Raw genomic sequence first — 10,657 nt, 5'->3', positions numbered from 1 at the left:
ATAGTCACCTGCAGTTCCTCACAGCCCTCATGTCCCCATTCTATGGCACTATTCCCTGCCTCTACTCGAAATTCCCGTACTTTTTTTCACTGGCAGAGACAGCCGCCTAACCACCTTAGTGGCTATTGGTGCACGAAATTGTGATCATCAATGGCGCCATCAACATGGTACGCTCAATTGCAATCTCAACTCTTTATCACTACTTCGCACAACTAACCAGCAAGTGCACTGGGTCGTCCAAGTAATAAACCTTACGCGAGTAAGGGGTCGATCCCACGGAGATTGTTGGTATGAAGCAAGCTATGGTCATCTTGTAAATCTCAGTCAGGCGGATTCAAATGGTTATGGAGGATTGATAATTAAAAGATGAATAAAACATAAAATAAAGATAGAGATACCTATGTAATTCATTGGTGAGAATTTCAGATAAGCGTATGGAGATGCTTTGTCCCTTCCGTCTCTCTGCTTTCCTACTGTCTTCATCCAATCCTTCTTACCCCTTTCCATGGCAAGCTGTATGTTGGGCATCACCGTTGTCAATGGCTACAGTCCCGTCCTCTCAGTGAAAATGTTCAATGCGCTTTGTCACAGCACGGCTATTCATCTGTCGGTTCTCGATCATGTTGGAATAGAATCCAGTGATTCTTTTGCGTCTGTCACTAACGCCCCACAATCACGAGTTTGAAGCTCGTCACAGTCATTCAATCCCTAAATCCTACTCAGAATACCACAAACAAGGTTTACACCTTCCGGATTCTCAAGAATGGCCACCAATGGATTCTAGCTTATACCACGAAGATTCTGATTAAGAAATCCAAGAGATATCCACTCAATCTAAGGTAGAACGGAGGTGGTTGTCCGGCACACGTTCATAGGTGAGAATGATGATGAGTATCACAGATCGTCACATTCATCAAGTTGAGGAACAAGTGATATCTTAGAACAAGAATAAGCTGAATTGAATAGAAGAACAATAGTAATTGCATTAATACTCGAGGTACAGCAGAGCTCCACACCTTAATCTATGGTGTGTACAAACTCTACCGTTGAAATTACATAAGAACAAGGTCTAGGCATGGCCGAATAGCCAGCCTCCCAAAGAAGGTTCAATCATAAAAACATGATCAAAAGATGATCCGAAGATTGAAAGATTCTTCAATACAATAGCAAAAGGTCCTATTTAAAGAGAACTAGTAGCCTAGGGTTTACAGAAATGAGTAAATGATATAAAAATCCACTTTCGGGCCCACTTGGTGTGTGCTTGGGCTGAGCATTGAAGCTTTCATGTGTAGAGACTTTTCTTGGAGTTAAACGCCAGCTTTTGTGCCAGTTTGGGCGTTTAACTCCCACTTTTGTGCCAGATCCGGCATTTAACGCCGGGAATTCTGAAGCTGACTTGGAATGCCTATTTGGGCCATCAAATCTCAAAAAAAGTATGAACTATTATATATTTCTAGAAAGCCCTGGATGTCTACTTTCCAACTCGATTGAGAGCACGCCAATTAGGCTTCTGTAGCTCCACAAAAGCCACTTCGAGTGCAGGGAGGTCAAAATCCAACAGCATCTGCAGCCCTTTTCAGCCTCTGAATCAGATTTTTGCTCAGGTCCCTCAATTTGAGCCAGAAAATACCTGAAATCATAGAAAAATACACAAACTCATAGTAAATTCTAGAAAAGTGAATTTTAAATAAAAACTAATAAAAATATAATAAAAACTAACTAAAACATACTAAAAGCATACTAAAAACAATGCCAAAAAGCGTATAAATTATCCACTCATCAGCTATGAAGTTTGTCGACGCTCCAGGGTCTACGAGCACCATCACTTCCTGGCCCAAAATCGCCCCTCTCACCTTGAAAGTTTTGTGTGTTGTCAATCTCCAAAAACTGTATAAAGACAACTGCAGTTCAACTCCTTTGGGTTCCTCTACTGGCAATTCCGACCTCTCATCCTCCTGCTCGGCTTCGTGGTCTTCTTCTTCTTCTTCAATCAACAAAATCTTGTAGTGTTACATTGGATAGACATGGGTCGGTCCCCACTTCTCTCCACAGCGGAAACATAAGCCTTTCCGCTGTCGCTCTGCCCACTCCTTGCCGGAGAGTAGCCGCGTTCCACTGCCTCTGGTCCCAGAGATTAATGCCGCGTCGCCTCCCCCAACAAAGCTCGAGTTAGTGCTAGCCCATGTGATCGAAGGGGCTCAGTTGGTGTTGGGTCCCGATTCCACTCCCACTCCGCTTCTGGATTCATGTAAGTTGGGTCGAGTCTAGTTAGGATTTTTTTGAAATCCCATGCTGATAGATCCAGGTCCCCCCGACCCGCCTCCTTTGGATCCTCCTTCTCCTTTTCTGCCCGTCGGGTTCACTCCGAAATCCTGCCAGGCACGGTTTCTCCACTCAATTGCCATGGCTCTATCCATCAACGCCGGCAAATTATCAAAGCTTGCCACGTCCAGTTCTGCCTGAATCTCCCTTCTAAGGCCATTCACAGAAATACACATGAGAGTCTCCGCCCTGAGGTTTCGTTGTGTCCTGGCCATTGCTTCAAAATCTCTTCGGTACTGTGCGACGTCTCCGACTTGGCGCACCTCTAATAGTGGAGCCATTGGGTTAAGAGCTACACCGTTTCCTTCTACCCTCTCGTCATCTTGCTCATTCCTTCTACCATCATTTCTTCTTCTGGTGTCGTTTGCACCAGCGCCTCCACCTTGGTGATTTTGAGGTAGCCACTCCCTCATTTGTCTCAACATATTTGCTGAGAATGCCTCCAAAGATCGTTATTGAGCTTCCTGTAACTCCTTAATCCGTTTCTCTACCGCATCCAACCTTGACTCCATAGCAGCTCACGTGGACACCATGCACATAACACCCAGAACCGGTGCTCTAATACCAGTTGTTAAAACTGGTACCAACAAAATGCTCCCACAACACTCGATAAAACAAAAACAAACTGAACAGGTTACCCTTTAGGCAAAATATTCTCAGCTGGAATTTATTGAATGGAAATGCAGAAATTACAATAGAATAGAAAATGATAGCCGAGGAATTTCGAGAGTCCTCTTCTCTCCTAGCCTAGGCCTTTTCAAGTCTTTTTCCTGCCTCAATACCTATTCGGTTCCTTCTTTTATTGCCTCACCCTCTCTCTAATCGAAATCTTCACAATCATGCAATTCCCTGATTCTCCTATGATTGATTCAATCAGTTATTGCCTCCTAAAATCATGCAGTCCCTGATTCTCCTCTAACTGATTCAATCAGTTATTGCTTCCTAAAATAAATCAGTTATTTAAACCAGTTATTCCTCCCTTTCCTTTATTATTTTGTCTAGAATAATGATAAGGTAAAGGGATTATTATCTTCCCTTTTTTAGCTGCCTGCACTGCTGACTCAGCATTTTCCTCAGGGTATGTAACAGTATGACAATCTCTAATTACTAGGTTTTACTTTGCATAGATATAACGAGTCTTATCATATTACTGTGCTCTGCTTAATCATTTTTGGAGCCTTAAATAGTGACAATTGTTTTCCTCCTAATTTTTCTGCTAGCTTATATTAATTAGTGATAGGTAAAAAATAGTTTTAAGTATACACCAATTTGAAAATGTTTTAATCCCTCTTTTGTGGGTTTGTTCCCATATACCATGTTTGGAATTAATGGATATAATATTTGAATTTAGGATGCATTAGACATTTAGCATGTACCATTCCTTTTAGACATTTATATGTTTATAATATTTGAATTTTACAATGACTTGATGTTTTTAAAACTTTTGGAACTAAGTCTATTTTTTTATTAGATCACTTGTGTTAATAGGAAAAATCAATTAGTATTGTATATTACAGCCTGCTTTTCAACATATATCTTGTTAAGATGTTTCTTCAAAAGCTTGTTAAGAAAGGTGAGAGCCTGAAAGTACTTAAGGTGTTTTGGATGCTAATTTTTAGTTTTGTTTGTAACCGGCAAGAATAAATGTGTAGTTTATCTTCTAAATTTGAAAGTTCTTTCTCACTTTTGAGTGTTTGCACGGATGGAGCAATGCCTCATTCACTTTTGGATGCTATTTATGATGCTGGTTTCAATCGTAATCATTCCAGTGAAGTTTCTTCTCCAATTGCTGGGTACCTTCCAGGTTATATGGACTATCAAGTAGAAATGAGATCACAGATCCCTAATTTTGTTTGTATCACTGCTGCAGGCCATGCAATTGCTACAGCTACAATTGTCTTCCCTCTATCAATCAAAATGGAAGAGGAAGAACTATTTCAGATCAAAGTGCTGTAAATGGAGGAGGAGCTGTTTCAGTTGCTCTTGTCCTCAATCAAAATGCTGCCAAGGTAGAGATGACTTCGAAAAATGGTGCATTCTCCCAAAATCCTACACTTGTTCTTGCCCTAGTTGTCCAAGGTACGCCCGTTACTATTGTACAAAGTTCTTTTGGAGAAGTACTTTCTTCTATTTCTGTTGTTGGTATTTCAAATTATATTATATTACTTGCTCAATTTACAATTCTGATATAGTTAGAGTATAAATAATTATGATTGCTAAAATTTAGTCCTCATTTATTTTAATATCTTTGTCAACTTTGTCAATGTTGCTGATTAGTATCTGTCTTTTGCTTCACTCCTTATCATGCTTTAAAATTAAGGAACCAAGTTGCATAGGCTTCTATTTTATTTTCTCTATTTTCAGTTTCTATTTGGCGCAAAAGTGCATGGTGTTGCTCTGTATTTGTACAATTTTTGTTTTTTACAATTGATTTTACACTGCCAAGTACCTAGAATTTATGACTTTGATTTAAGAACCCTTGTGGTTTGGTACAAAATGGCGCATTCCTTTACGCTAAGTGTCTTTTTATTGTTTTCAGATAAATAGAAATGAGTATATTTGGTGGAAAGCTAATTCTAGAGAGACAAAGGAAGAACTAATTGATAGAGGGCCTAAGTTCCTGGACTAGTATATTTCTATTCACAAAAATCTTTGTTGCTAATTGTTTACAATTATATAGAGAGCAGTGTATTATAGATGTGCTAAGGGATAACTCTATTCATTTTGTATAAGCTAATTCAATTTTACTTATCTTCTTTTTATTTTAATGTGAGATGTATGAATATTCAAAATTTATTATTATGTACTTATTTTTATTTTATAATATTTGACTAATTTAATTTAAAATGCAAGATTATATATATAATTATATTACTAAATATTAGGTTATAGAAAAAAATTATTAGAATATATATATATATATATATATGAAGAAAATTAAAAAGAAAAGAGGGACCTAAGGCTACACTTATATATGGTAGCCATGGTATACAATGTGGCTACGCTTTACAAGTGATGCAGTAATGCTGAAAAGCGTAGCCTATTCTGGTAAAAATGGAAGCTGAAAAGCGTAGCCTTTGGTCCTGGACAACATCACTTGAAAAGCGCACGCTATTTCCAAATGCCAAAAGCGTAGCCCTTGGTGCAGAAAAGCATAGCCTTTGAGAATAGACAACGGCCGAATAGGAATCACTCCAAAAAGCGTAGCTGATGAGCGGATAATTTATACGCTTTTTGGCATTGTTTTTACATAGTTTTCAGTATGATTTAGTTAGTTTTTAATATATTTTTATTAGTTTTTAAGAAAAGTTCACATTTCTGGACATTACTATGAGTTTGTATATTTTTCTATGATATCAGGTATTTTCTGGCTGAAATTGAGGGACCTGAGCAAAAATCTGATTCAGAGGCTGACAAAGGACTGCTGATGCTGTTGGATTCTGACCTCCCTGCACTCGAAATGGAATTTCTGAAGCTACAGGCATCAAAATGGCACGCTCTCAGTTGCGTTGGAAAGTAGACATCCATGGCTTTCCAGCAATATATAATAGTTCATACTTTTCTCGAGTTTAGATGACACAAACTGGCGTTTAACGCCAGCTTTCTGCCCTATTTTGGCGTTAAACGCCAGAAACAAGTTGCAAAGCAGAGTTAAACGCCAGAAACAAGTTACAAACTGGCGTTCAACTCCAAGGAAGACTTCTACACGTGAAAGCTTCAATGCTCAGCTCAAGCACACACCAAGTGGGCCCAGAAGTGGATTTCTGCATCATTTACTTCATTTTGTAACCCTAGTAACTAGTTTAGTATAAATAGAACTTTTTACTATTGTACTAGGGGTCTTTTTCCCTAATTTCGAATTCATATGCCATTTGGGCAGGCTGGCCATTCGGCCATGCCTGGACCTTCATCACTTATGTATTTTCAACGGTGGAGTTTCTACACACCATAGATAAAGGTGTAAAGCTCTGCTGTTCCTCGAGTATTAATGCAAAGTACTATTGTTCTTCTATTCAATTCATGCTTATTCTTATTCTAAGATATTCATTCGCACACAAGAACTTGATGAATGTGATGATTATATGACATTCATCACCATTCTCACTCATGAACGCGTGATTGACAACCATTTTCGTTCTACATGAAAACAAACTTGAATTTGTATCTCTTGGATTCCTGGTCCATGCATTTGATTGCCTCTCCTGACAACAAAGCCTTTAATTCCTTGCGATCAGAGTCTTCGTGGTATAAGCTAGAATCCATTGGCAGCATTCTTGAGATCCGGAAAGACTAAACCTTGTCTTTGATATTCCGAGTAGGATCTGGGATGGGATGACTGTGACGAGCTTCAAACTCACGACTGTAGGGTGTGGTGACAGACGCAAAAGGATAGTAAATCCTATTCCTACACGATTGAGAACCAACAACTGATTAGCCATGCAGGAAACCGTAGAGGACCTTTTTCACTGAGAGGATGGGAAGTAGCCATTGACAACGGTGACGCCCTACATACAGCTTGCCATAGAAAGGAGTATGAAGGATTGGATGAAGGCAGTAGGAAAGCAGAGATTCAGAAGGAACAACGCATCTCCATACGCTTATCTGAAATTCCGACCAATGAATTACATAAGTATCTCTATCTTTATTTTATGTTTATTTATATTTTAATTACTAAAACTCCATAACCATTTGAATCCGCTTGACTGAGATTTACAAGGTGACCATATCTTGCTTCAAGCCGACAATCTCCGTGGGATCGACCCTTATTCACGTAAGGTTTATTACTTGGACGACCCAGTGCACTTGCTGGTTAGTTGTGCGAAGTTGTGAAAAAGAGTTGAGATTACAATTGTGCATACCAAGTTGTTGGCGCCATTGAGATCACAATTTTGTGCACCAAGTTTTTGGCGCCGTTGCCGGGGATTGTTCAAGGTTGGACAACTGACGGTTCATCTTGTTGCTCAGATTAGGTAATTTTATTTTTGTTTTAACCTTTATTTTATTTTCAAAAAGTTTTAAAAAATCTTTCAAAAAATTTTTCTTCTTTTTCGTTTTTCTAAAAATAATTTTCGAAAAATCCAAAAAAAATTATAAAATCATAAAAACAAAAATATTTTGTGTTTCTTATTTGAGTCTAGTGTCAATTTTTAAGTTTGGTGTCAATTGCATCTTTTTAATTTTCTAAAAATTTTCGAAAATTCATGCATTACATTCTTCATGATCTTCAAGTTGTTCTTGACAAGTCTTCTTGTTTGATCTTCATGTTTTCTTGTTTTGTGCCTTTTGTTGTTTTTCATATGCATTTTCGAATTATTAGTGTCTAAGCATGAAAAATCTCTAAGTTTGGTGTCTTGCATGTTTTTCTTTTCTTGAAAATTTTTCAAAAATAAGTTCTTGATGTTCATCATGATTTTCAATGTGTTCTTGGTGTTCATCTTGACATTCTTAGTGTTCTTGCATGCATCATTGGTTTTGATCCAAAATTTTCATATTTTGGGTCATATTTGTGTTTTTCTCTCTCCTCATTAAAAATTCAAAAATAAAAAAAATATCTTTCCCTTATTTGTCTCATAAATTTTCGAAATATTTGGGTTGACTTACTCAAAAAATTTTAAAATAAGTTGTTTCATGTTAGTCAAGTCAAGATTTCAATTTTAAAAATCTTATCTTTTCAAAACTTTTTCAAAAATCAAATCTTTTTCATTTTTCTTTTATATTTTCGAAAATTTTTTAAATTGGTTTTCAAAATCTTTTTCTTATCTTTATTTCATAATTTTCAAAAACTTTACTAACAATTAATGTGATTGATTCAAAAATTTGAAGTTTGTTACTTTCTTGTTAAGAAAGGTTCAATCTTTAAATTCTAGAATCATATCTTTTAGTTTCTTGTTAGTCAAGTAATCAATTTTAATTTTAAAAATCAAATCTTTTTAACTTCCTTTTTCAATTCTTTTTCAAAATAAATTTCAATCAAATCTTTTTCAACCATATCTTTTCAATCATATCTTTTTCAAATCATATCTTTTTCAAAATCAATTTCAAAATCTTTTCTAACTTCTTATCATTTCAAAATTGATTTTCAAATCTTTTTCAACTAACTGGTTGGCTTTTTGTTTGTTTCTTATCTTTTTCAAAACCACCTAACTACTTTTCTATCTCTAATTTTCGAAAATCACTAACCTTTTTTTCAAAAACAATTTTTGAAATTCTCTCCCTCTCATCTTCTTCTATTTATTTATTTATCTACTAACACTTCTCTTCTACTCATAATTCAAACCCTCTTCTCTTCTCTCTCTGTGTTCAAATTTGTCTTCTTCTACTCTTTTCTTCTTTTACTCACATAAAGGAATCTCTATACTGTGACATAGAGAATTCCTCTTCTTTTCTGTTCTCTTCTTTTTCATATGAGCAGCAGCAAGGACAAGGACATTCTTGTTGAAGTAGATCCTGAACTTGAAAGGACTCTAAAGAAGAAGCTAAGAGAAGCTAAAACACAACACTCTAAAGAGGACTTTACTAAAATTTTCGAAAAAGAAGTAGAGATGGTCAAACCCAATAACAATGGTGGAGGTGCAAGGAAGATGCTTACTGATTTTACTGCACCAAATTCCAACTTCCATGGAAGAAGCATCTCAATTCCTGCCATTGGAGCAAATAATTTTGAGCTAAAGCCTCAATTAGTTTCTCTGATGCAACAGAATTGCAAGTTTTATGGACTTCCATCAGAAGAACCTTTTCAGTTCTTAACTGAATTCTTGCAGATCTGTGATACTTTTAAGACCAATGGGGTTGATCCCGAGGTCTACAGGCTTATGCTTTTCCCTTTTGTTGTAAGAGACAGAGCTAGATTATTGTTGGACTCTCAACCTAAAGATAGCCTGAACTCTTGGGATAAGCTGGTCACGGCTTTCTTAGCCAAGTTCTTTCTTCCTCAAAAGCTGAGTAAGCTTAGAGTGGATGTTCAAACCTTCAGACAGAAAGAAGGTGAATCCCTCTATGAAGCTTGGGAGAGATACAAGCAACTGACCAAAAAGTGTCCTTTTGACATGCTTTCAGAATGGACCATCTTGGATATATTCTATGATGGTCTGTCTGAATTGTCTAAGATGTCATTGGACCATTCTGCAGGTGAATCTATTCACCTGAAGAAAATGTCTACAGAAGCTCAGAAACTCATTGACATGGTTGCAAATAACCAGTTCATGTACACTTCTGAAAGGAATCCTGTGAGTAATGGGACGCCTCAGAGGAAGGAAGTTCTTGAAATTAATGCTTTGAATGCCATATTGGCTCAGAACAAAATATTGACTCGGCAAGTCAACATGATTTCTCAGAGTCTGAATGGATTGCAAAATGCATCCAACAGTACTAAAGATGCATCTTCTGAAGAAGAAGCCTATGATCCTGAGAACCATACAATAGCAGAGGTGAATTACATGGGTGAAGCCTATGGAAACACCTATAATCCCTCATGGAGAAATCATCCAAATTTCTCTTGGAAGGATCAACAAAAGCCTCAACAAGGCTTTAATAATGGTGGAAGAAACAGGTTTAGCAACAGCAAGCCTTTTCCATCATCTTCTCAGCAATAGATAGAGAATTCTGAGCAGAGTCCCTTTAGCTTAGCAAACATAGTCTCTGATCTATCTAAGGCCACTCTAAGTTTCATGAATGAAACAATGTCCTCCATTAGAAATTTGGAGGCAAAAGTGGGCCAGCTAAGTAAAATAGTTACTGAAACTCCTCCTAGTACTCTCCCAAGCAATACAGAAGAGAACCCCAAAAGAGAGTGCAAGGCCATAACCTTACTTGGTGTGGCCGAATGCACAAAGGAGGATGAGGACGTGAATCCCAGTAAGAAAGACCTCTTAGGACGTCCTCTGGACAAAAAGGAGTTTTCAATTGAGGAATCTAAGGAATATGAGGCTCACCTAGAGACTATAGAGATTCCATTAAGCCTCCTTTTACCATTCATGAGCTCTGATGACTATTCATCTTCTGAAGAAGATGAAGACATTATTGAAGGGCAAGTTGTCCAGTATTTAGGAGCAATCATGAAGCTGAATGCCAAGCTATTTGGTAATGAGACTTGGGAGGATGAGCCTTCATTGCTCAGTAATGAACTAAATACCTAGGTTCAGCACACTTTAGCTCAAAATAAACAGGATCCTGGTAAATTCCTAATTCCCTATACCATAGGCACCATGACCTTTGAGAAGGCTCTGTGTGACCTGGGATCAGGCATAAACTTAATGCCACTCTTTGCAATGGAGAAACTGGGAATCTTTGAGGTACAGGCTGCCAAATTCTCATTAGAGATGGCAGACAAATCCAT

The 10,657-nt window shown here is 37.4% G+C and overlaps 1 non-coding gene across 1 annotated transcript; it reads right to left on the bottom strand.

Moving 5' to 3' along the window:
* Positions 1-9,266: 9,266 nt before the first annotated feature.
* On the bottom strand, positions 9,267-9,374 carry LOC127742661 (small nucleolar RNA R71). The gene has a single exon (XR_008004018.1). It is a non-coding gene; the product is annotated as a small nucleolar RNA R71 (small nucleolar RNA).
* Between the last annotated feature and the right edge of the window lie 1,283 nt (positions 9,375-10,657).

The sequence above is a fragment of the Arachis duranensis genome, chromosome 1, assembly GCF_000817695.3.
Source record: "Arachis duranensis cultivar V14167 chromosome 1, aradu.V14167.gnm2.J7QH, whole genome shotgun sequence".
NCBI lineage: Eukaryota > Viridiplantae > Streptophyta > Magnoliopsida > Fabales > Fabaceae > Arachis > Arachis duranensis.
Note: the sequence above shows the minus strand (reverse complement) of the source record. Positions and strands in the feature narration are given on the sequence as shown.